This window comes from Ambystoma mexicanum, unplaced genomic scaffold (assembly GCF_040938575.1).
Source record: "Ambystoma mexicanum isolate Mex_15411 unplaced genomic scaffold, UKY_AmexF1_1 Mex_scaf20, whole genome shotgun sequence".
NCBI classification, from domain to species: Eukaryota; Metazoa; Chordata; class Amphibia; order Caudata; family Ambystomatidae; genus Ambystoma; species Ambystoma mexicanum.
This window is the reverse complement of record NW_027182434.1, coordinates 2,621,463-2,642,211: the sequence shown is the minus strand read 5'-3', so window position 1 is coordinate 2,642,211 and position 20,749 is coordinate 2,621,463. Positions and strand designations below refer to the sequence as shown.

The 20,749-nt window shown below is 51.5% G+C and overlaps 22 non-coding genes across 22 annotated transcripts; 14 read left to right on the top strand and 8 right to left on the bottom strand.

Moving 5' to 3' along the window:
- Nucleotides 1-1,174: 1,174 nt before the first annotated feature.
- On the top strand, nt 1,175-1,256 carry TRNAL-AAG (transfer RNA leucine (anticodon AAG)). Its single transcript has one exon. It is a non-coding gene; the product is annotated as a tRNA-Leu (tRNA).
- A 1,382-nt stretch (nt 1,257-2,638) lies between these two features.
- TRNAL-AAG (transfer RNA leucine (anticodon AAG)) lies at nt 2,639-2,720 on the top strand. Its single transcript has one exon. It is a non-coding gene; the product is annotated as a tRNA-Leu (tRNA).
- A 774-nt stretch (nt 2,721-3,494) lies between these two features.
- Nucleotides 3,495-3,566, bottom strand: TRNAD-GUC (transfer RNA aspartic acid (anticodon GUC)). Its single transcript has one exon. It is a non-coding gene; the product is annotated as a tRNA-Asp (tRNA).
- A 540-nt stretch (nt 3,567-4,106) lies between these two features.
- Nucleotides 4,107-4,188, top strand: TRNAL-AAG (transfer RNA leucine (anticodon AAG)). The gene has a single exon. It is a non-coding gene; the product is annotated as a tRNA-Leu (tRNA).
- A 1,382-nt stretch (nt 4,189-5,570) lies between these two features.
- TRNAL-AAG (transfer RNA leucine (anticodon AAG)) lies at nt 5,571-5,652 on the top strand. Its single transcript has one exon. It is a non-coding gene; the product is annotated as a tRNA-Leu (tRNA).
- A 774-nt stretch (nt 5,653-6,426) lies between these two features.
- TRNAD-GUC (transfer RNA aspartic acid (anticodon GUC)) lies at nt 6,427-6,498 on the bottom strand. The gene has a single exon. It is a non-coding gene; the product is annotated as a tRNA-Asp (tRNA).
- A 541-nt stretch (nt 6,499-7,039) lies between these two features.
- Nucleotides 7,040-7,121, top strand: TRNAL-AAG (transfer RNA leucine (anticodon AAG)). Its single transcript has one exon. It is a non-coding gene; the product is annotated as a tRNA-Leu (tRNA).
- A 1,386-nt stretch (nt 7,122-8,507) lies between these two features.
- On the top strand, nt 8,508-8,589 carry TRNAL-AAG (transfer RNA leucine (anticodon AAG)). Its single transcript has one exon. It is a non-coding gene; the product is annotated as a tRNA-Leu (tRNA).
- A 774-nt stretch (nt 8,590-9,363) lies between these two features.
- On the bottom strand, nt 9,364-9,435 carry TRNAD-GUC (transfer RNA aspartic acid (anticodon GUC)). Its single transcript has one exon. It is a non-coding gene; the product is annotated as a tRNA-Asp (tRNA).
- A 540-nt stretch (nt 9,436-9,975) lies between these two features.
- On the top strand, nt 9,976-10,057 carry TRNAL-AAG (transfer RNA leucine (anticodon AAG)). Its single transcript has one exon. It is a non-coding gene; the product is annotated as a tRNA-Leu (tRNA).
- A 1,371-nt stretch (nt 10,058-11,428) lies between these two features.
- On the top strand, nt 11,429-11,510 carry TRNAL-AAG (transfer RNA leucine (anticodon AAG)). Its single transcript has one exon. It is a non-coding gene; the product is annotated as a tRNA-Leu (tRNA).
- Nucleotides 11,511-12,284: 774 nt separating this feature from the next.
- Nucleotides 12,285-12,356, bottom strand: TRNAD-GUC (transfer RNA aspartic acid (anticodon GUC)). Its single transcript has one exon. It is a non-coding gene; the product is annotated as a tRNA-Asp (tRNA).
- A 540-nt stretch (nt 12,357-12,896) lies between these two features.
- On the top strand, nt 12,897-12,978 carry TRNAL-AAG (transfer RNA leucine (anticodon AAG)). The gene has a single exon. It is a non-coding gene; the product is annotated as a tRNA-Leu (tRNA).
- A 774-nt stretch (nt 12,979-13,752) lies between these two features.
- Nucleotides 13,753-13,824, bottom strand: TRNAD-GUC (transfer RNA aspartic acid (anticodon GUC)). The gene has a single exon. It is a non-coding gene; the product is annotated as a tRNA-Asp (tRNA).
- A 541-nt stretch (nt 13,825-14,365) lies between these two features.
- On the top strand, nt 14,366-14,447 carry TRNAL-AAG (transfer RNA leucine (anticodon AAG)). Its single transcript has one exon. It is a non-coding gene; the product is annotated as a tRNA-Leu (tRNA).
- A 774-nt stretch (nt 14,448-15,221) lies between these two features.
- TRNAD-GUC (transfer RNA aspartic acid (anticodon GUC)) lies at nt 15,222-15,293 on the bottom strand. The gene has a single exon. It is a non-coding gene; the product is annotated as a tRNA-Asp (tRNA).
- A 541-nt stretch (nt 15,294-15,834) lies between these two features.
- Nucleotides 15,835-15,916, top strand: TRNAL-AAG (transfer RNA leucine (anticodon AAG)). The gene has a single exon. It is a non-coding gene; the product is annotated as a tRNA-Leu (tRNA).
- Nucleotides 15,917-16,690: 774 nt separating this feature from the next.
- On the bottom strand, nt 16,691-16,762 carry TRNAD-GUC (transfer RNA aspartic acid (anticodon GUC)). The gene has a single exon. It is a non-coding gene; the product is annotated as a tRNA-Asp (tRNA).
- Nucleotides 16,763-17,302: 540 nt separating this feature from the next.
- TRNAL-AAG (transfer RNA leucine (anticodon AAG)) lies at nt 17,303-17,384 on the top strand. The gene has a single exon. It is a non-coding gene; the product is annotated as a tRNA-Leu (tRNA).
- A 1,386-nt stretch (nt 17,385-18,770) lies between these two features.
- On the top strand, nt 18,771-18,852 carry TRNAL-AAG (transfer RNA leucine (anticodon AAG)). Its single transcript has one exon. It is a non-coding gene; the product is annotated as a tRNA-Leu (tRNA).
- A 774-nt stretch (nt 18,853-19,626) lies between these two features.
- Nucleotides 19,627-19,698, bottom strand: TRNAD-GUC (transfer RNA aspartic acid (anticodon GUC)). The gene has a single exon. It is a non-coding gene; the product is annotated as a tRNA-Asp (tRNA).
- Nucleotides 19,699-20,238: 540 nt separating this feature from the next.
- TRNAL-AAG (transfer RNA leucine (anticodon AAG)) lies at nt 20,239-20,320 on the top strand. Its single transcript has one exon. It is a non-coding gene; the product is annotated as a tRNA-Leu (tRNA).
- Nucleotides 20,321-20,749: the final 429 nt, after the last annotated feature.

Here is a 20,749-nt window from a genome sequence, read left to right as displayed (position 1 = left end):
TTGCTGCAAGAGCCTTCGAAACCCAGGAGCTCTTGCGTTGAGCTGTGACGCGTCCTGGGAAGACCTCCCGTTGCAGCGGAATGAGCCCCACTTCCAGGGCGTGCTGGTAGCAAATTTCCCACAGCCCACAGGGAGCAAACGATCCCAGGTGTGATGTATCACCAGGAGAGGCTGAGATGAGAGTAAGGGTTCACGCGTGTGCCCGGACCGAGGTTAATGATGGGATTAGAGCTAGGGTTAGATGCAGGGAAAGAGTGAGAGTTATAATTAGGGATAAAGCTAACAGGTGATCATTACTCGTCATGTAACATGATACAAAGGGTCAGAAGAGGAACTGATTCAGGGTTACAATTTGGACTTCGCAGACAACAGGAGCACTAAATGGTGCTGAGGGGGACTCAATAAAGTGGACCGGCCGCCTAATGTAAGCAATTGTGCACAAATATTGTACGATGACTAGCGTTGCCGGTGCTTTTTTCTTAAAGAGTCAGTTCTTGGCACCCATTCCCTACTTGACTCAGCCTAATCTTCAAGAATATTTGTCAAGAACTAAAAAAAATCCAGAAAAGGTTTAACCTCCCCGTCGGGGAATTGAACCCCGGTCTCGGGATACTGACCACTATACTAACGAGGAGACGTGAGGGCATGAAATGAACAGCTGCTGATGTCTGCACAGCATCCAGCGACCACCTAGCTGGCCTAGGGGGTCTCATTTTCCCCCGTCAAACGGCTTGCCCGATCTAAGGCTAATTTCTTTCTTTTTATCGGCACCAGGCTTAAAACTCAGTTTAAGGCGATAGTTCCGGGCTATGTTTGACTCCAGAGTTGAATCTGTCATCCCGCATTTCCTCAGCAAATCAAGCTACCCATCTCAAGTCTCATGAGCTGAGGACGGCAAAGTCCCTGTGGGCTTAGGACAGTCAAAGAAACCCCTGGGCTGCATGCTAAGCCCCTTTTCGGCTTCACTTTCCGAATCCTGCCCTAGCTTGCGATTAGTTTTTTTCTCACTTCTTGCCCCCATCTCCCACCTTGCCTCATGGTCTCCCCTCCTCTGCGCACCTGACAGTTTGCCTGCCCTTCCACTGCCTGTCTCCAGACTTTCCAAGGAGAAAAGGCAAAGCACTAAAGCGGGCCGGGCAACGGGTCAAGTTCCGCTTTCGGCGACTAGCAGGGAGGTAGCGTGGCCGAGCGGTCTAAGGCGCTGGATTAAGGCTCCAGTCTCTTCGGAGGCGTGGGTTCAAATCCCACCGCTGCCACTTTTCCTGGCCTTGCATTTTAAAGAAGAACGTAACGTTGACCTCTTCCTTCATTAGTGCCACCTCTGTCGCAATGAGCAAGCGGATGGTATGCCACACCCTGCAGGAAAAAGGTTTCGCTTCTGACGTCTTGCTTTTCTGGACATCCAGTCTCAAGTTTCCCATCTGGAACGGCGCTCCCTGCTGCTTTGTGAAGGCTTGCTGCAAGAGCCTTCGAAACCCAGGAGCTCTTGCGTTGAGCTGTGACGCGTCCTGGGAAGACCTCCCGTTGCAGCGGAATGAGCCCCACTTCCAGGGCGTGCTGGTAGCAAATTTCCCACAGCCCACAGGGAGCAAACGATCCCAGGTGTGATGTATCACCAGGAGAGGCTGAGATGAGAGTAAGGGTTCACGCGTGTGCCCGGACCGAGGTTAATGATGGGATTAGAGCTAGGGTTAGATGCAGGGAAAGAGTGAGAGTTATAATTAGGGATAAAGCTAACAGGTGATCATTACTCGTCATGTAACATGATACAAAGGGTCAGAAGAGGAACTGATTCAGGGTTACAATTTGGACTTCGCAGACAACAGGAGCACTAAATGGTGCTGAGGGGGACTCAATAAAGTGGACCGGCCGCCTAATGTAAGCAATTGTGCACAAATATTGTACGATGACTAGCGTTGCCGGTGCTTTTTTCTTAAAGAGTCAGTTCTTGGCACCCATTCCCTACTTGACTCAGCCTAATCTTCAAGAATATTTGTCAAGAACTAAAAAAAATCCAGAAAAGGTTTAACCTCCCCGTCGGGGAATTGAACCCCGGTCTCCCGCGTGACAGGGATACTGACCACTATACTAACGAGGAGACGTGAGGGCATGAAATGAACAGCTGCTGATGTCTGCACAGCATCCAGCGACCACCTAGCTGGCCTAGGGGGTCTCATTTTCCCCCGTCAAACGGCTTGCCCGATCTAAGGCTAATTTCTTTCTTTTTATCGGCACCAGGCTTAAAACTCAGTTTAAGGCGATAGTTCCGGGCTATGTTTGACTCCAGAGTTGAATCTGTCATCCCGCATTTCCTCAGCAAATCAAGCTACCCATCTCAAGTCTCATGAGCTGAGGACGGCAAAGTCCCTGTGGGCTTAGGACAGTCAAAGAAACCCCTGGGCTGCATGCTAAGCCCCTTTTCGGCTTCACTTTCCGAATCCTGCCCTAGCTTGCGATTAGTTTTTTTCTCACTTCTTGCCCCCATCTCCCACCTTGCCTCATGGTCTCCCCTCCTCTGCGCACCTGACAGTTTGCCTGCCCTTCCACTGCCTGTCTCCAGACTTTCCAAGGAGAAAAGGCAAAGCACTAAAGCGGGCCGGGCAACGGGTCAAGTTCCGCTTTCGGCGACTAGCAGGGAGGTAGCGTGGCCGAGCGGTCTAAGGCGCTGGATTAAGGCTCCAGTCTCTTCGGAGGCGTGGGTTCAAATCCCACCGCTGCCACTTTTCCTGGCCTTGCATTTTAAAGAAGAACGTAACGTTGACCTCTTCCTTCATTAGTGCCACCTCTGTCGCAATGAGCAAGCGGATGGTATGCCACACCCTGCAGGAAAAAGGTTTCGCTTCTGACGTCTTGCTTTTCTGGACATCCAGTCTCAAGTTTCCCATCTGGAACGGCGCTCCCTGCTGCTTTGTGAAGGCTTGCTGCAAGAGCCTTCGAAACCCAGGAGCTCTTGCGTTGAGCTGTGACGCGTCCTGGGAAGACCTCCCGTTGCAGCGGAATGAGCCCCACTTCCAGGGCGTGCTGGTAGCAAATTTCCCACAGCCCACAGGGAGCAAACGATCCCAGGTGTGATGTATCACCAGGAGAGGCTGAGATGAGAGTAGGGGTTCACGCGTGTGCCCGGACCGAGGTTAATGATGGGATTAGAGCTAGGGTTAGATGCAGGGAAAGAGTGAGAGTTATAATTAGGGATAAAGCTAACAGGTGATCATTACTCGTCATGTAACATGATACAAAGGGTCAGAAGAGGAACTGATTCAGGGTTACAATTTGGACTTCGCAGACAACAGGAGCACTAAATGGTGCTGAGGGGGACTCAATAAAGTGGACCGGCCGCCTAATGTAAGCAATTGTGCACAAATATTGTACGATGACTAGCGTTGCCGGTGCTTTTTTCTTAAAGAGTCAGTTCTTGGCACCCATTCCCTACTTGACTCAGCCTAATCTTCAAGAATATTTGTCAAGAACTAAAAAAAATCCAGAAAAGGTTTAACCTCCCCGTCGGGGAATTGAACCCCGGTCTCCCGCGTGACAGGCGGGGATACTGACCACTATACTAACGAGGAGACGTGAGGGCATGAAATGAACAGCTGCTGATGTCTGCACAGCATCCAGCGACCACCTAGCTGGCCTAGGGGGTCTCATTTTCCCCCGTCAAACGGCTTGCCCGATCTAAGGCTAATTTCTTTCTTTTTATCGGCACCAGGCTTAAAACTCAGTTTAAGGCGATAGTTCCGGGCTATGTTTGACTCCAGAGTTGAATCTGTCATCCCGCATTTCCTCAGCAAATCAAGCTACCCATCTCAAGTCTCATGAGCTGAGGACGGCAAAGTCCCTGTGGGCTTAGGACAGTCAAAGAAACCCCTGGGCTGCATGCTAAGCCCCTTTTCGGCTTCACTTTCCGAATCCTGCCCTAGCTTGCGATTAGTTTTTTTCTCACTTCTTGCCCCCATCTCCCACCTTGCCTCATGGTCTCCCCTCCTCTGCGCACCTGACAGTTTGCCTGCCCTTCCACTGCCTGTCTCCAGACTTTCCAAGGAGAAAAGGCAAAGCACTAAAGCGGGCCGGGCAACGGGTCAAGTTCCGCTTTCGGCGACTAGCAGGGAGGTAGCGTGGCCGAGCGGTCTAAGGCGCTGGATTAAGGCTCCAGTCTCTTCGGAGGCGTGGGTTCAAATCCCACCGCTGCCACTTTTCCTGGCCTTGCATTTTAAAGAAGAACGTAACGTTGACCTCTTCCTTCATTAGTGCCACCTCTGTCGCAATGAGCAAGCGGATGGTATGCCACACCCTGCAGGAAAAAGGTTTCGCTTCTGACGTCTTGCTTTTCTGGACATCCAGTCTCAAGTTTCCCATCTGGAACGGCGCTCCCTGCTGCTTTGTGAAGGCTTGCTGCAAGAGCCTTCGAAACCCAGGAGCTCTTGCGTTGAGCTGTGACGCGTCCTGGGAAGACCTCCCGTTGCAGCGGAATGAGCCCCACTTCCAGGGCGTGCTGGTAGCAAATTTCCCACAGCCCACAGGGAGCAAACGATCCCAGGTGTGATGTATCACCAGGAGAGGCTGAGATGAGAGTAAGGGTTCACGCGTGTGCCCGGACCGAGGTTAATGATGGGATTAGAGCTAGGGTTAGATGCAGGGAAAGAGTGAGAGTTATAATTAGGGATAAAGCTAACAGGTGATCATTACTCGTCATGTAACATGATACAAAGGGTCAGAAGAGGAACTGATTCAGGGTTACAATTTGGACTTCGCAGACAACAGGAGCACTAAATGGTGCTGAGGGGGACTCAATAAAGTGGACCGGCCGCCTAATGTAAGCAATTGTGCACAAATATTGTACGATGACTAGCGTTGCCGGTGCTTTTTTCTTAAAGAGTCAGTTCTTGGCACCCATTCCCTACTTGACTCAGCCTAATCTTCAAGAATATTTGTCAAGAACTAAAAAAAATCCAGAAAAGGTTTAACCTCCCCGTCGGGGAATTGAACCCCGGTCTCCCGCGTGACAGGGATACTGACCACTATACTAACGAGGAGACGTGAGGGCATGAAATGAACAGCTGCTGATGTCTGCACAGCATCCAGCGACCACCTAGCTGGCCTAGGGGGTCTCATTTTCCCCCGTCAAACGGCTTGCCCGATCTAAGGCTAATTTCTTTCTTTTTATCGGCACCAGGCTTAAAACTCAGTTTAAGGCGATAGTTCCGGGCTATGTTTGACTCCAGAGTTGAATCTGTCATCCCGCATTTCCTCAGCAAATCAAGCTACCCATCTCAAGTCTCATGAGCTGAGGACGGCAAAGTCCCTGTGGGCTTAGGACAGTCAAAGAAACCCCTGGGCTGCATGCTAAGCCCCTTTTCGGCTTCACTTTCCGAATCCTGCCCTAGCTTGCGATTAGTTTTTTTCTCACTTCTTGCCCCCATCTCCCACCTTGCCTCATGGTCTCCCCTCCTCTGCGCACCTGACAGTTTGCCTGCCCTTCCACTGCCTGTCTCCAGACTTTCCAAGGAGAAAAGGCAAAGCACTAAAGCGGGCCGGGCAACGGGTCAAGTTCCGCTTTCGGCGACTAGCAGGGAGGTAGCGTGGCCGAGCGGTCTAAGGCGCTGGATTAAGGCTCCAGTCTCTTCGGAGGCGTGGGTTCAAATCCCACCGCTGCCACTTTTCCTGGCCTTGCATTTTAAAGAAGAACGTAACGTTGACCTCTTCCTTCATTAGTGCCACCTCTGTCGCAATGAGCAAGCGGATGGTATGCCACACCCTGCAGGAAAAAGGTTTCGCTTCTGACGTCTTGCTTTTCTGGACATCCAGTCTCAAGTTTCCCATCTGGAACGGCGCTCCCTGCTGCTTTGTGAAGGCTTGCTGCAAGAGCCTTCGAAACCCAGGAGCTCTTGCGTTGAGCTGTGACGCGTCCTGGGAAGACCTCCCGTTGCAGCGGAATGAGCCCCACTTCCAGGGCGTGCTGGTAGCAAATTTCCCACAGCCCACAGGGAGCAAACGATCCCAGGTGTGATGTATCACCAGGAGAGGCTGAGATGAGAGTAGGGGTTCACGCGTGTGCCCGGACCGAGGTTAATGATGGGATTAGAGCTAGGGTTAGATGCAGGGAAAGAGTGAGAGTTATAATTAGGGATAAAGCTAACAGGTGATCATTACTCGTCATGTAACATGATACAAAGGGTCAGAAGAGGAACTGATTCAGGGTTACAATTTGGACTTCGCAGACAACAGGAGCACTAAATGGTGCTGAGGGGGACTCAATAAAGTGGACCGGCCGCCTAATGTAAGCAATTGTGCACAAATATTGTACGATGACTAGCGTTGCCGGTGCTTTTTTCTTAAAGAGTCAGTTCTTGGCACCCATTCCCTACTTGACTCAGCCTAATCTTCAAGAATATTTGTCAAGAACTAAAAAAAATCCAGAAACGGTTTAACCTCCCCGTCGGGGAATTGAACCCCGGTCTCCCGCGTGACAGGCGGGGATACTGACCACTATACTAACGAGGAGACGTGAGGGCATGAAATGAACAGCTGCTGATGTCTGCACAGCATCCAGCGACCACCTAGCTGGCCTAGGGGGGTCTCATTTTCCCCCGTCAAACGGCTTGCCCGATCTAAGGCTAATTTCTTTCTTTTTATCGGCACCAGGCTTAAAACTCAGTTTAAGGCGATAGTTCCGGGCTATGTTTGACTCCAGAGTTGAATCTGTCATCCCGCATTTCCTCAGCAAATCAAGCTACCCATCTCAAGTCTCATGAGCTGAGGACGGCAAAGTCCCTGTGGGCTTAGGACAGTCAAAGAAACCCCTGGGCTGCATGCTAAGCCCCTTTTCGGCTTCACTTTCCGAATCCTGCCCTAGCTTGCGATTAGTTTTTTTCTCACTTCTTGCCCCCATCTCCCACCTTGCCTCATGGTCTCCCCTCCTCTGCGCACCTGACAGTTTGCCTGCCCTTCCACTGCCTGTCTCCAGACTTTCCAAGGAGAAAAGGCAAAGCACTAAAGCGGGCCGGGCAACGGGTCAAGTTCCGCTTTCGGCGACTAGCAGGGAGGTAGCGTGGCCGAGCGGTCTAAGGCGCTGGATTAAGGCTCCAGTCTCTTCGGAGGCGTGGGTTCAAATCCCACCGCTGCCACTTTTCCTGGCCTTGCATTTTAAAGAAGAACGTAACGTTGACCTCTTCCTTCATTAGTGCCACCTCTGTCGCAATGAGCAAGCGGATGGTATGCCACACCCTGCAGGAAAAAGGTTTCGCTTCTGACGTCTTGCTTTTTTGGACATCCAGTCTCAAGTTTCCCATCTGGAACGGCGCTCCCTGCTGCTTTGCGAAGGCTTGCTGCAAGAGCCTTCGAAACCCAGGAGCTCTTGCGTTGAGCTGTGACGCGTCCTGGGAAGACCTCCCGTTGCAGCGGAATGAGCCCCACTTCCAGGGCGTGCTGGTAGCAAATTTCACACAGCCCACAGGGAGCAAACGATCCCAGGTGTGATGTATCACCAGGAGAGGCTGAGATGAGAGTAAGGGTTCACGCGTGTGCCCGGACCGAGGTTAATGATGGGATTAGAGCTAGGGTTAGATGCAGGGAAAGAGTGAGAGTTATAATTAGGGATAAAGCTAACAGGTGATCATTACTCGTCATGTAACATGATACAAAGGGTCAGAAGAGGAACTGATTCAGGGTTACAATTTGGACTTCGCAGACAACAGGAGCACTAAATGGTGCTGAGGGGGACTCAATAAAGTGGACCGGCCGCCTAATGTAAGCAATTGTGCACAAATATTGTACGATGACTAGCGTTGCCGGTGCTTTTTTCTTAAAGAGTCAGTTCTTGGCACCCATTCCCTACTTGACTCAGCCTAATCTTCAAGAATATTTGTCAAGAACTAAAAAAAATCCAGAAAAGGTTTAACCTCCCCGTCGGGGAATTGAACCCCGGTCTGCCGCGTGACAGGCGGGGATACTGACCACTATACTAACGAGGAGACGTGAGGGCATGAAATGAACAGCTGCTGATGTCTGCACAGCATCCAGCGACCACCTAGATGGCCTAGGGGGTCTCATTTTCCCCCGTCAAACGGCTTGCCCGATCTAAGGCTAATTTCTTTCTTTTTATCGGCACCAGGCTTAAAACTCAGTTTAAGGCGATAGTTCCGGGCTATGTTTGACTCCAGAGTTGAATCTGTCATCCCGCATTTCCTCAGCAAATCAAGCTACCCATCTCAAGTCTCATGAGCTGAGGACGGCAAAGTCCCTGTGGGCTTAGGACAGTCAAAGAAACCCCTGGGCTGCATGCTAAGCCCCTTTTCGGCTTCACTTTCCGAATCCTGCCCTAGCTTGCGATTAGTTTTTTTCTCACTTCTTGCCCCCATCTCCCACCTTGCCTCATGGTCTCCCCTCCTCTGCGCACCTGACAGTTTGCCTGCCCTTCCACTGCCTGTCTCCAGACTTTCCAAGGAGAAAAGGCAAAGCACTAAAGCGGGCCGGGCAACGGGTCAAGTTCCGCTTTCGGCGACTAGCAGGGAGGTAGCGTGGCCGAGCGGTCTAAGGCGCTGGATTAAGGCTCCAGTCTCTTCGGAGGCGTGGGTTCAAATCCCACCGCTGCCACTTTTCCTGGCCTTGCATTTTAAAGAAGAACGTAACGTTGACCTCTTCCTTCATTAGTGCCACCTCTGTCGCAATGAGCAAGCGGATGGTATGCCACACCCTGCAGGAAAAAGGTTTCGCTTCTGACGTCTTGCTTTTCTGGACATCCAGTCTCAAGTTTCCCATCTGGAACGGCGCTCCCTGCTGCTTTGTGAAGGCTTGCTGCAAGAGCCTTCGAAACCCAGGAGCTCTTGCGTTGAGCTGTGACGCGTCCTGGGAAGACCTCCCGTTGCAGCGGAATGAGCCCCACTTCCAGGGCGTGCTGGTAGCAAATTTCCCACAGCCCACAGGGAGCAAACGATCCCAGGTGTGATGTATCACCAGGAGAGGCTGAGATGAGAGTAAGGGTTCACGCGTGTGCCCGGACCGAGGTTAATGATGGGATTAGAGCTAGGGTTAGATGCAGGGAAAGAGTGAGAGTTATAATTAGGGATAAAGCTAACAGGTGATCATTACTCGTCATGTAACATGATACAAAGGGTCAGAAGAGGAACTGATTCAGGGTTACAATTTGGACTTCGCAGACAACAGGAGCACTAAATGGTGCTGAGGGGGACTCAATAAAGTGGACCGGCCGCCTAATGTAAGCAATTGTGCACAAATATTGTACGATGACTAGCGTTGCCGGTGCTTTTTTCTTAAAGAGTCAGTTCTTGGCACCCATTCCCTACTTGACTCAGCCTAATCTTCAAGAATATTTGTCAAGAACTAAAAAAAATCCAGAAAAGGTTTAACCTCCCCGTCGGGGAATTGAACCCCGGTCTCCCGCGTGACAGGCGGGGATACTGACCACTATACTAACGAGGAGACGTGAGGGCATGAAATGAACAGCTGCTGATGTCTGCACAGCATCCAGCGACCACCTAGCTGGCCTAGGGGGTCTCATTTTCCCCCGTCAAACGGCTTGCCCAATCTAAGGCTAATTTCTTTCTTTTTATCGGCACCAGGCTTAAAACTCAGTTTAAGGCGATAGTTCCGGGCTATGTTTGACTCCAGAGTTGAATCTGTCATCCCGCATTTCCTCAGCAAATCAAGCTACCCATCTCAAGTCTCATGAGCTGAGGACGGCAAAGTCCCTGTGGGCTTAGGACAGTCAAAGAAACCCCTGGGCTGCATGCTAAGCCCCTTTTCGGCTTCACTTTCCGAATCCTGCCCTAGCTTGCGATTAGTTTTTTTCTCACTTCTTGCCCCCATCTCCCACCTTGCCTCATGGTCTCCCCTCCTCTGCGCACCTGACAGTTTGCCTGCCCTTCCACTGCCTGTCTCCAGACTTTCCAAGGAGAAAAGGCAAAGCTCTAAAGCGGGCCGGGCAACGGGTCAAGTTCCGCTTTCGGCGACTAGCAGGGAGGTAGCGTGGCCGAGCGGTCTAAGGCGCTGGATTAAGGCTCCAGTCTCTTCGGAGGCGTGGGTTCAAATCCCACCGCTGCCACTTTTCCTGGCCTTGCATTTTAAAGAAGAACGTAACGTTGACCTCTTCCTTCATTAGTGCCACCTCTGTCGCAATGAGCAAGCGGATGGTATGCCACACCCTGCAGGAAAAAGGTTTCGCTTCTGACGTCTTGCTTTTCTGGACATCCAGTCTCAAGTTTCCCATCTGGAACGGCGCTCCCTGCTGCTTTGTGAAGGCTTGCTGCAAGAGCCTTCGAAACCCAGGAGCTCTTGCGTTGAGCTGTGACGCGTCCTGGGAAGACCTCCCGTTGCAGCGGAATGAGCCCCACTTCCAGGGCGTGCTGGTAGCAAATTTCCCACAGCCCACAGGGAGCAAACGATCCCAGGTGTGATGTATCACCAGGAGAGGCTGAGATGAGAGTAGGGGTTCACGCGTGTGCCCGGACCGAGGTTAATGATGGGATTAGAGCTAGGGTTAGATGCAGGGAAAGAGTGAGAGTTATAATTAGGGATAAAGCTAACAGGTGATCATTACTCGTCATGTAACATGATACAAAGGGTCAGAAGAGGAACTGATTCAGGGTTACAATTTGGACTTCGCAGACAACAGGAGCACTAAATGGTGCTGAGGGGGACTCAATAAAGTGGACCGGCCGCCTAATGTAAGCAATTGTGCACAAATATTGTACGATGACTAGCGTTGCCGGTGCTTTTTTCTTAAAGAGTCAGTTCTTGGCACCCATTCCCTACTTGACTCAGCCTAATCTTCAAGAATATTTGTCAAGAACTAAAAAAAATCCAGAAAAGGTTTAACCTCCCCGTCGGTCTCCCGCGTGACAGGCGGGGATACTGACCACTATACTAACGAGGAGACGTGAGGGCATGAAATGAACAGCTGCTGATGTCTGCACAGCATCCAGCGACCACCTAGCTGGCCTAGGGGGTCTCATTTTCCCCCGTCAAACGGCTTGCCCGATCTAAGGCTAATTTCTTTCTTTTTATCGGCACCAGGCTTAAAACTCAGTTTAAGGCGATAGTTCCGGGCTATGTTTGACTCCAGAGTTGAATCTGTCATCCCGCATTTCCTCAGCAAATCAAGCTACCCATCTCAAGTCTCATGAGCTGAGGACGGCAAAGTCCCTGTGGGCTTAGGACAGTCAAAGAAACCCCTGGGCTGCATGCTAAGCCCCTTTTCGGCTTCACTTTCCGAATCCTGCCCTAGCTTGCGATTAGTTTTTTTCTCACTTCTTGCCCCCATCTCCCACCTTGCCTCATGGTCTCCCCTCCTCTGCGCACCTGACAGTTTGCCTGCCCTTCCACTGCCTGTCTCCAGACTTTCCAAGGAGAAAAGGCAAAGCACTAAAGCGGGCCGGGCAACGGGTCAAGTTCCGCTTTCGGCGACTAGCAGGGAGGTAGCGTGGCCGAGCGGTCTAAGGCGCTGGATTAAGGCTCCAGTCTCTTCGGAGGCGTGGGTTCAAATCCCACCGCTGCCACTTTTCCTGGCCTTGCATTTTAAAGAAGAACGTAACGTTGACCTCTTCCTTCATTAGTGCCACCTCTGTCGCAATGAGCAAGCGGATGGTATGCCACACCCTGCAGGAAAAAGGTTTCGCTTCTGACGTCTTGCTTTTCTGGACATCCAGTCTCAAGTTTCCCATCTGGAACGGCGCTCCCTGCTGCTTTGTGAAGGCTTGCTGCAAGAGCCTTCGAAACCCAGGAGCTCTTGCGTTGAGCTGTGACGCGTCCTGGGAAGACCTCCCGTTGCAGCGGAATGAGCCCCACTTCCAGGGCGTGCTGGTAGCAAATTTCCCACAGCCCACAGGGAGCAAACGATCCCAGGTGTGATGTATCACCAGGAGAGGCTGAGATGAGAGTAAGGGTTCACGCGTGTGCCCGGACCGAGGTTAATGATGGGATTAGAGCTAGGGTTAGATGCAGGGAAAGAGTGAGAGTTATAATTAGGGATAAAGCTAACAGGTGATCATTACTCGTCATGTAACATGATACAAAGGGTCAGAAGAGGAACTGATTCAGGGTTACAATTTGGACTTCGCAGACAACAGGAGCACTAAATGGTGCTGAGGGGGACTCAATAAAGTGGACCGGCCGCCTAATGTAAGCAATTGTGCACAAATATTGTACGATGACTAGCGTTGCCGGTGCTTTTTTCTTAAAGAGTCAGTTCTTGGCACCCATTCCCTACTTGACTCAGCCTAATCTTCAAGAATATTTGTCAAGAACTAAAAAAAATCCAGAAAAGGTTTAACCTCCCCGTCGGGGAATTGAACCCCGGTCTCCCGCGTGACAGGCGGGGATACTGACCACTATACTAACGAGGAGACGTGAGGGCATGAAATGAACAGCTGCTGATGTCTGCACAGCATCCAGCGACCACCTAGCTGGCCTAGGGGGTCTCATTTTCCCCCGTCAAACGGCTTGCCCGATCTAAGGCTAATTTCTTTCTTTTTATCGGCACCAGGCTTAAAACTCAGTTTAAGGCGATAGTTCCGGGCTATGTTTGACTCCAGAGTTGAATCTGTCATCCCGCATTTCCTCAGCAAATCAAGCTACCCATCTCAAGTCTCATGAGCTGAGGACGGCAAAGTCCCTGTGGGCTTAGGACAGTCAAAGAAACCCCTGGGCTGCATGCTAAGCCCCTTTTCGGCTTCACTTTCCGAATCCTGCCCTAGCTTGCGATTAGTTTTTTTCTCACTTCTTGCCCCCATCTCCCACCTTGCCTCATGGTCTCCCCTCCTCTGCGCACCTGACAGTTTGCCTGCCCTTCCACTGCCTGTCTCCAGACTTTCCAAGGAGAAAAGGCAAAGCACTAAAGCGGGCCGGGCAACGGGTCAAGTTCCGCTTTCGGCGACTAGCAGGGAGGTAGCGTGGCCGAGCGGTCTAAGGCGCTGGATTAAGGCTCCAGTCTCTTCGGAGGCGTGGGTTCAAATCCCACCGCTGCCACTTTTCCTGGCCTTGCATTTTAAAGAAGAACGTAACGTTGACCTCTTCCTTCATTAGTGCCACCTCTGTCGCAATGAGCAAGCGGATGGTATGCCACACCCTGCAGGAAAAAGGTTTCGCTTCTGACGTCTTGCTTTTCTGGACATCCAGTCTCAAGTTTCCCATCTGGAACGGCGCTCCCTGCTGCTTTGTGAAGGCTTGCTGCAAGAGCCTTCGAAACCCAGGAGCTCTTGCGTTGAGCTGTGACGCGTCCTGGGAAGACCTCCCGTTGCAGCGGAATGAGCCCCACTTCCAGGGCGTGCTGGTAGCAAATTTCCCACAGCCCACAGGGAGCAAACGATCCCAGGTGTGATGTATCACCAGGAGAGGCTGAGATGAGAGTAGGGGTTCACGCGTGTGCCCGGACCGAGGTTAATGATGGGATTAGAGCTAGGGTTAGATGCAGGGAAAGAGTGAGAGTTATAATTAGGGATAAAGCTAACAGGTGATCATTACTCGTCATGTAACATGATACAAAGGGTCAGAAGAGGAACTGATTCAGGGTTACAATTTGGACTTCGCAGACAACAGGAGCACTAAATGGTGCTGAGGGGGACTCAATAAAGTGGACCGGCCGCCTAATGTAAGCAATTGTGCACAAATATTGTACGATGACTAGCGTTGCCGGTGCTTTTTTCTTAAAGAGTCAGTTCTTGGCACCCATTCCCTACTTGACTCAGCCTAATCTTCAAGAATATTTGTCAAGAACTAAAAAAAATCCAGAAACGGTTTAACCTCCCCGTCGGGGAATTGAACCCCGGTCTCCCGCGTGACAGGCGGGGATACTGACCACTATACTAACGAGGAGACGTGAGGGCATGAACTGAACAGCTGCTGATGTCTGCACAGCATCCAGCGACCACCTAGCTGGCCTAGGGGGGTCTCATTTTCCCCCGTCAAACGGCTTGCCCGATCTAAGGCTAATTTCTTTCTTTTTATCGGCACCAGGCTTAAAACTCAGTTTAAGGCGATAGTTCCGGGCTATGTTTGACTCCAGAGTTGAATCTGTCATCCCGCATTTCCTCAGCAAATCAAGCTACCCATCTCAAGTCTCATGAGCTGAGGACGGCAAAGTCCCTGTGGGCTTAGGACAGTCAAAGAAACCCCTGGGCTGCATGCTAAGCCCCTTTTCGGCTTCACTTTCCGAATCCTGCCCTAGCTTGCGATTAGTTTTTTTCTCACTTCTTGCCCCCATCTCCCACCTTGCCTCATGGTCTCCCCTCCTCTGCGCACCTGACAGTTTGCCTGCCCTTCCACTGCCTGTCTCCAGACTTTCCAAGGAGAAAAGGCAAAGCACTAAAGCGGGCCGGGCAACGGGTCAAGTTCCGCTTTCGGCGACTAGCAGGGAGGTAGCGTGGCCGAGCGGTCTAAGGCGCTGGATTAAGGCTCCAGTCTCTTCGGAGGCGTGGGTTCAAATCCCACCGCTGCCACTTTTCCTGGCCTTGCATTTTAAAGAAGAACGTAACGTTGACCTCTTCCTTCATTAGTGCCACCTCTGTCGCAATGAGCAAGCGGATGGTATGCCACACCCTGCAGGAAAAAGGTTTCGCTTCTGACGTCTTGCTTTTCTGGACATCCAGTCTCAAGTTTCCCATCTGGAACGGCGCTCCCTGCTGCTTTGTGAAGGCTTGCTGCAAGAGCCTTCGAAACCCAGGAGCTCTTGCGTTGAGCTGTGACGCGTCCTGGGAAGACCTCCCGTTGCAGCGGAATGAGCCCCACTTCCAGGGCGTGCTGGTAGCAAATTTCCCACAGCCCACAGGGAGCAAACGATCCCAGGTGTGATGTATCACCAGGAGAGGCTGAGATGAGAGTAGGGGTTCACGCGTGTGCCCGGACCGAGGTTAATGATGGGATTAGAGCTAGGGTTAGATGCAGGGAAAGAGTGAGAGTTATAATTAGGGATAAAGCTAACAGGTGATCATTACTCGTCATGTAACATGATACAAAGGGTCAGAAGAGGAACTGATTCAGGGTTACAATTTGGACTTCGCAGACAACAGGAGCACTAAATGGTGCTGAGGGGGACTCAATAAAGTGGACCGGCCGCCTAATGTAAGCAATTGTGCACAAATATTGTACGATGACTAGCGTTGCCGGTGCTTTTTTCTTAAAGAGTCAGTTCTTGGCACCCATTCCCTACTTGACTCAGCCTAATCTTCAAGAATATTTGTCAAGAACTAAAAAAAATCCAGAAACGGTTTAACCTCCCCGTCGGGGAATTGAACCCCGGTCTCCCGCGTGACAGGCGGGGATACTGACCACTATACTAACGAGGAGACGTGAGGGCATGAAATGAACAGCTGCTGATGTCTGCACAGCATCCAGCGACCACCTAGCTGGCCTAGGGGGGTCTCATTTTCCCCCGTCAAACGGCTTGCCCGATCTAAGGCTAATTTCTTTCTTTTTATCGGCACCAGGCTTAAAACTCAGTTTAAGGCGATAGTTCCGGGCTATGTTTGACTCCAGAGTTGAATCTGTCATCCCGCATTTCCTCAGCAAATCAAGCTACCCATCTCAAGTCTCATGAGCTGAGGACGGCAAAGTCCCTGTGGGCTTAGGACAGTCAAAGAAACCCCTGGGCTGCATGCTAAGCCCCTTTTCGGCTTCACTTTCCGAATCCTGCCCTAGCTTGCGATTAGTTTTTTTCTCACTTCTTGCCCCCATCTCCCACCTTGCCTCATGGTCTCCCCTCCTCTGCGCACCTGACAGTTTGCCTGCCCTTCCACTGCCTGTCTCCAGACTTTCCAAGGAGAAAAGGCAAAGCACTAAAGCGGGCCGGGCAACGGGTCAAGTTCCGCTTTCGGCGACTAGCAGGGAGGTAGCGTGGCCGAGCGGTCTAAGGCGCTGGATTAAGGCTCCAGTCTCTTCGGAGGCGTGGGTTCAAATCCCACCGCTGCCACTTTTCCTGGCCTTGCATTTTAAAGAAGAACGTAACGTTGACCTCTTCCTTCATTAGTGCCACCTCTGTCGCAATGAGCAAGCGGATGGTATGCCACACCCTGCAGGAAAAAGGTTTCGCTTCTGACGTCTTGCTTTTTTGGACATCCAGTCTCAAGTTTCCCATCTGGAACGGCGCTCCCTGCTGCTTTGCGAAGGCTTGCTGCAAGAGCCTTCGAAACCCAGGAGCTCTTGCGTTGAGCTGTGACGCGTCCTGGGAAGACCTCCCGTTGCAGCGGAATGAGCCCCACTTCCAGGGCGTGCTGGTAGCAAATTTCACACAGCCCACAGGGAGCAAACGATCCCAGGTGTGATGTATCACCAGGAGAGGCTGAGATGAGAGTAAGGGTTCACGCGTGTGCCCGGACCGAGGTTAATGATGGGATTAGAGCTAGGGTTAGATGCAGGGAAAGAGTGAGAGTTATAATTAGGGATAAAGCTAACAGGTGATCATTACTCGTCATGTAACATGATACAAAGGGTCAGAAGAGGAACTGATTCAGGGTTACAATTTGGACTTCGCAGACAACAGGAGCACTAAATGGTGCTGAGGGGGACTCAATAAAGTGGACCGGCCGCCTAATGTAAGCAATTGTGCACAAATATTGTACGATGACTAGCGTTGCCGGTGCTTTTTTCTTAAAGAGTCAGTTCTTGGCACCCATTCCCTACTTGACTCAGCCTAATCTTCAAGAATATTTGTCAAGAACTAAAAAAAATCCAGAAAAGGTTTAACCTCCCCGTCGGGGAATTGAACCCCGGTCTCCCGCGTGACAGGCGGGGATACTGACCACTATACTAACGAGGAGACGTGAGGGCATGAAATGAACAGCTGCTGATGTCTGCACAGCATCCAGCGACCACCTAGCTGGCCTAGGGGGTCTCATTTTCCCCCGTCAAACGGCTTGCCCGATCTAAGGCTAATTTCTTTCTTTTTATCGGCACCAGGCTTAAAACTCAGTTTAAGGCGATAGTTCCGGGCTATGTTTGACTCCAGAGTTGAATCTGTCATCCCGCATTTCCTCAGCAAATCAAGCTACCCATCTCAAGTCTCATGAGCTGAGGACGGCAAAGTCCCTGTGGGCTTAGGACAGTCAAAGAAACCCCTGGGCTGCATGCTAAGCCCCTTTTCGGCTTCACTTTCCGAATCCTGCCCTAGCTTGCGATTAGTTTTTTTCTCACTTCTTGCCCCCATCTCCCACCTTGCCTCATGGTCTCCCCTCCTCTGCGCACCTGACAGTTTGCCTGCCCTTCCACTGCCTGTCTCCAGACTTTCCAAGGAGAAAAGGCAAAGCACTAAAGCGGGCCGGGCAACGGGTCAAGTTCCGCTTTCGGCGACTAGCAGGGAGGTAGCGTGGCCGAGCGGTCTAAGGCGCTGGATTAAGGCTCCAGTCTCTTCGGAGGCGTGGGTTCAAATCCCACCGCTGCCACTTTTCCTGGCCTTGCATTTTAAAGAAGAACGTAACGTTGACCTCTTCCTTCATTAGTGCCACCTCTGTCGCAATGAGCAAGCGGATGGTATGCCACACCCTGCAGGAAAAAGGTTTCGCTTCTGACGTCTTGCTTTTCTGGACATCCAGTCTCAAGTTTCCCATCTGGAACGGCGCTCCCTGCTGCTTTGTGAAGGCTTGCTGCAAGAGCCTTCGAAACCCAGGAGCTCTTGCGTTGAGCTGTGACGCGTCCTGGGAAGACCTCCCGTTGCAGCGGAATGAGCCCCACTTCCAGGGCGTGCTGGTAGCAAATTTCCCACAGCCCACAGGGAGCAAACGATCCCAGGTGTGATGTATCACCAGGAGAGGCTGAGATGAGAGTAAGGGTTCACGCGTGTGCCCGGACCGAGGTTAATGATGGGATTAGAGCTAGGGTTAGATGCAGGGAAAGAGTGAGAGTTATAATTAGGGATAAAGCTAACAGGTGATCATTACTCGTCATGTAACATGATACAAAGGGTCAGAAGAGGAACTGATTCAGGGTTACAATTTGGACTTCGCAGACAACAGGAGCACTAAATGGTGCTGAGGGGGACTCAATAAAGTGGACCGGCCGCCTAATGTAAGCAATTGTGCACAAATATTGTACGATGACTAGCGTTGCCGGTGCTTTTTTCTTAAAGAGTCAGTTCTTGGCACCCATTCCCTACTTGACTCAGCCTAATCTTCAAGAATATTTGTCAAGAACTAAAAAAAATCCAGAAAAGGTTTAACCTCCCCGTCGGGGAATTGAACCCCGGTCTGCCGCGTGACAGGCGGGGATACTGACCACTATACTAACGAGGAGACGTGAGGGCATGAAATGAACAGCTGCTGATGTCTGCACAGCATCCAGCGACCACCTAGATGGCCTAGGGGGTCTCATTTTCCCCCGTCAAACGGCTTGCCCGATCTAAGGCTAATTTCTTTCTTTTTATCGGCACCAGGCTTAAAACTCAGTTTAAGGCGATAGTTCCGGGCTATGTTTGACTCCAGAGTTGAATCTGTCATCCCGCATTTCCTCAGCAAATCAAGCTACCCATCTCAAGTCTCATGAGCTGAGGACGGCAAAGTCCCTGTGGGCTTAGGACAGTCAAAGAAACCCCTGGGCTGCATGCTAAGCCCCTTTTCGGCTTCACTTTCCGAATCCTGCCCTAGCTTGCGATTAGTTTTTTTCTCACTTCTTGCCCCCATCTCCCACCTTGCCTCATGGTCTCCCCTCCTCTGCGCACCTGACAGTTTGCCTGCCCTTCCACTGCCTGTCTCCAGACTTTCCAAGGAGAAAAGGCAAAGCACTAAAGCGGGCCGGGCAACGGGTCAAGTTCCGCTTTCGGCGACTAGCAGGGAGGTAGCGTGGCCGAGCGGTCTAAGGCGCTGGATTAAGGCTCCAGTCTCTTCGGAGGCGTGGGTTCAAATCCCACCGCTGCCACTTTTCCTGGCCTTGCATTTTAAAGAAGAACGTAACGTTGACCTCTTCCTTCATTAGTGCCACCTCTGTCGCAATGAGCAAGCGGATGGTATGCCACACCCTGCAGGAAAAAGGTTTCGCTTCTGACGTCTTGCTTTTCTGGACATCCAGTCTCAAGTTTCCCATCTGGAACGGCGCTCCCTGCTGCTTTGTGAAGGCTTGCTGCAAGAGCCTTCGAAACCCAGGAGCTCTTGCGTTGAGCTGTGACGCGTCCTGGGAAGACCTCCCGTTGCAGCGGAATGAGCCCCACTTCCAGGGCGTGCTGGTAGCAAATTTCCCACAGCCCACAGGGAGCAAACGATCCCAGGTGTGATGTATCACCAGGAGAGGCTGAGATGAGAGTAAGGGTTCACGCGTGTGCCCGGACCGAGGTTAATGATGGGATTAGAGCTAGGGTTAGATGCAGGGAAAGAGTGAGAGTTATAATTAGGGATAAAGCTAACAGGTGATCATTACTCGTCATGTAACATGATACAAAGGGTCAGAAGAGGAACTGATTCAGGGTTACAATTTGGACTTCGCAGACAACAGGAGCACTAAATGGTGCTGAGGGGGACTCAATAAAGTGGACCGGCCGCCTAATGTAAGCAATTGTGCACAAATATTGTACGATGACTAGCGTTGCCGGTGCTTTTTTCTTAAAGAGTCAGTTCTTGGCACCCATTCCCTACTTGACTCAGCCTAATCTTCAAGAATATTTGTCAAGAACTAAAAAAAATCCAGAAAAGGTTTAACCTCCCCGTCGGGGAATTGAACCCCGGTCTCCCGCGTGACAGGCGGGGATACTGACCACTATACTAACGAGGAGACGTGAGGGCATGAAATGAACAGCTGCTGATGTCTGCACAGCATCCAGCGACCACCTAGCTGGCCTAGGGGGTCTCATTTTCCCCCGTCAAACGGCTTGCCCAATCTAAGGCTAATTTCTTTCTTTTTATCGGCACCAGGCTTAAAACTCAGTTTAAGGCGATAGTTCCGGGCTATGTTTGACTCCAGAGTTGAATCTGTCATCCCGCATTTCCTCAGCAAATCAAGCTACCCATCTCAAGTCTCATGAGCTGAGGACGGCAAAGTCCCTGTGGGCTTAGGACAGTCAAAGAAACCCCTGGGCTGCATGCTAAGCCCCTTTTCGGCTTCACTTTCCGAATCCTGCCCTAGCTTGCGATTAGTTTTTTTCTCACTTCTTGCCCCCATCTCCCACCTTGCCTCATGGTCTCCCCTCCTCTGCGCACCTGACAGTTTGCCTGCCCTTCCACTGCCTGTCTCCAGACTTTCCAAGGAGAAAAGGCAAAGCTCTAAAGCGGGCCGGGCAACGGGTCAAGTTCCGCTTTCGGCGACTAGCAGGGAGGTAGCGTGGCCGAGCGGTCTAAGGCGCTGGATTAAGGCTCCAGTCTCTTCGGAGGCGTGGGTTCAAATCCCACCGCTGCCACTTTTCCTGGCCTTGCATTTTAAAGAAGAACGTAACGTTGACCTCTTCCTTCATTAGTGCCACCTCTGTCGCAATGAGCAAGCGGATGGTATGCCACACCCTGCAGGAAAAAGGTTTCGCTTCTGACGTCTTGCTTTTCTGGACATCCAGTCTCAAGTTTCCCATCTGGAACGGCGCTCCCTGCTGCTTTGTGAAGGCTTGCTGCAAGAGCCTTCGAAACCCAGGAGCTCTTGCGTTGAGCTGTGACGCGTCCTGGGAAGACCTCCCGTTGCAGCGGAATGAGCCCCACTTCCAGGGCGTGCTGGTAGCAAATTTCCCACAGCCCACAGGGAGCAAACGATCCCAGGTGTGATGTATCACCAGGAGAGGCTGAGATGAGAGTAGGGGTTCACGCGTGTGCCCGGACCGAGGTTAATGATGGGATTAGAG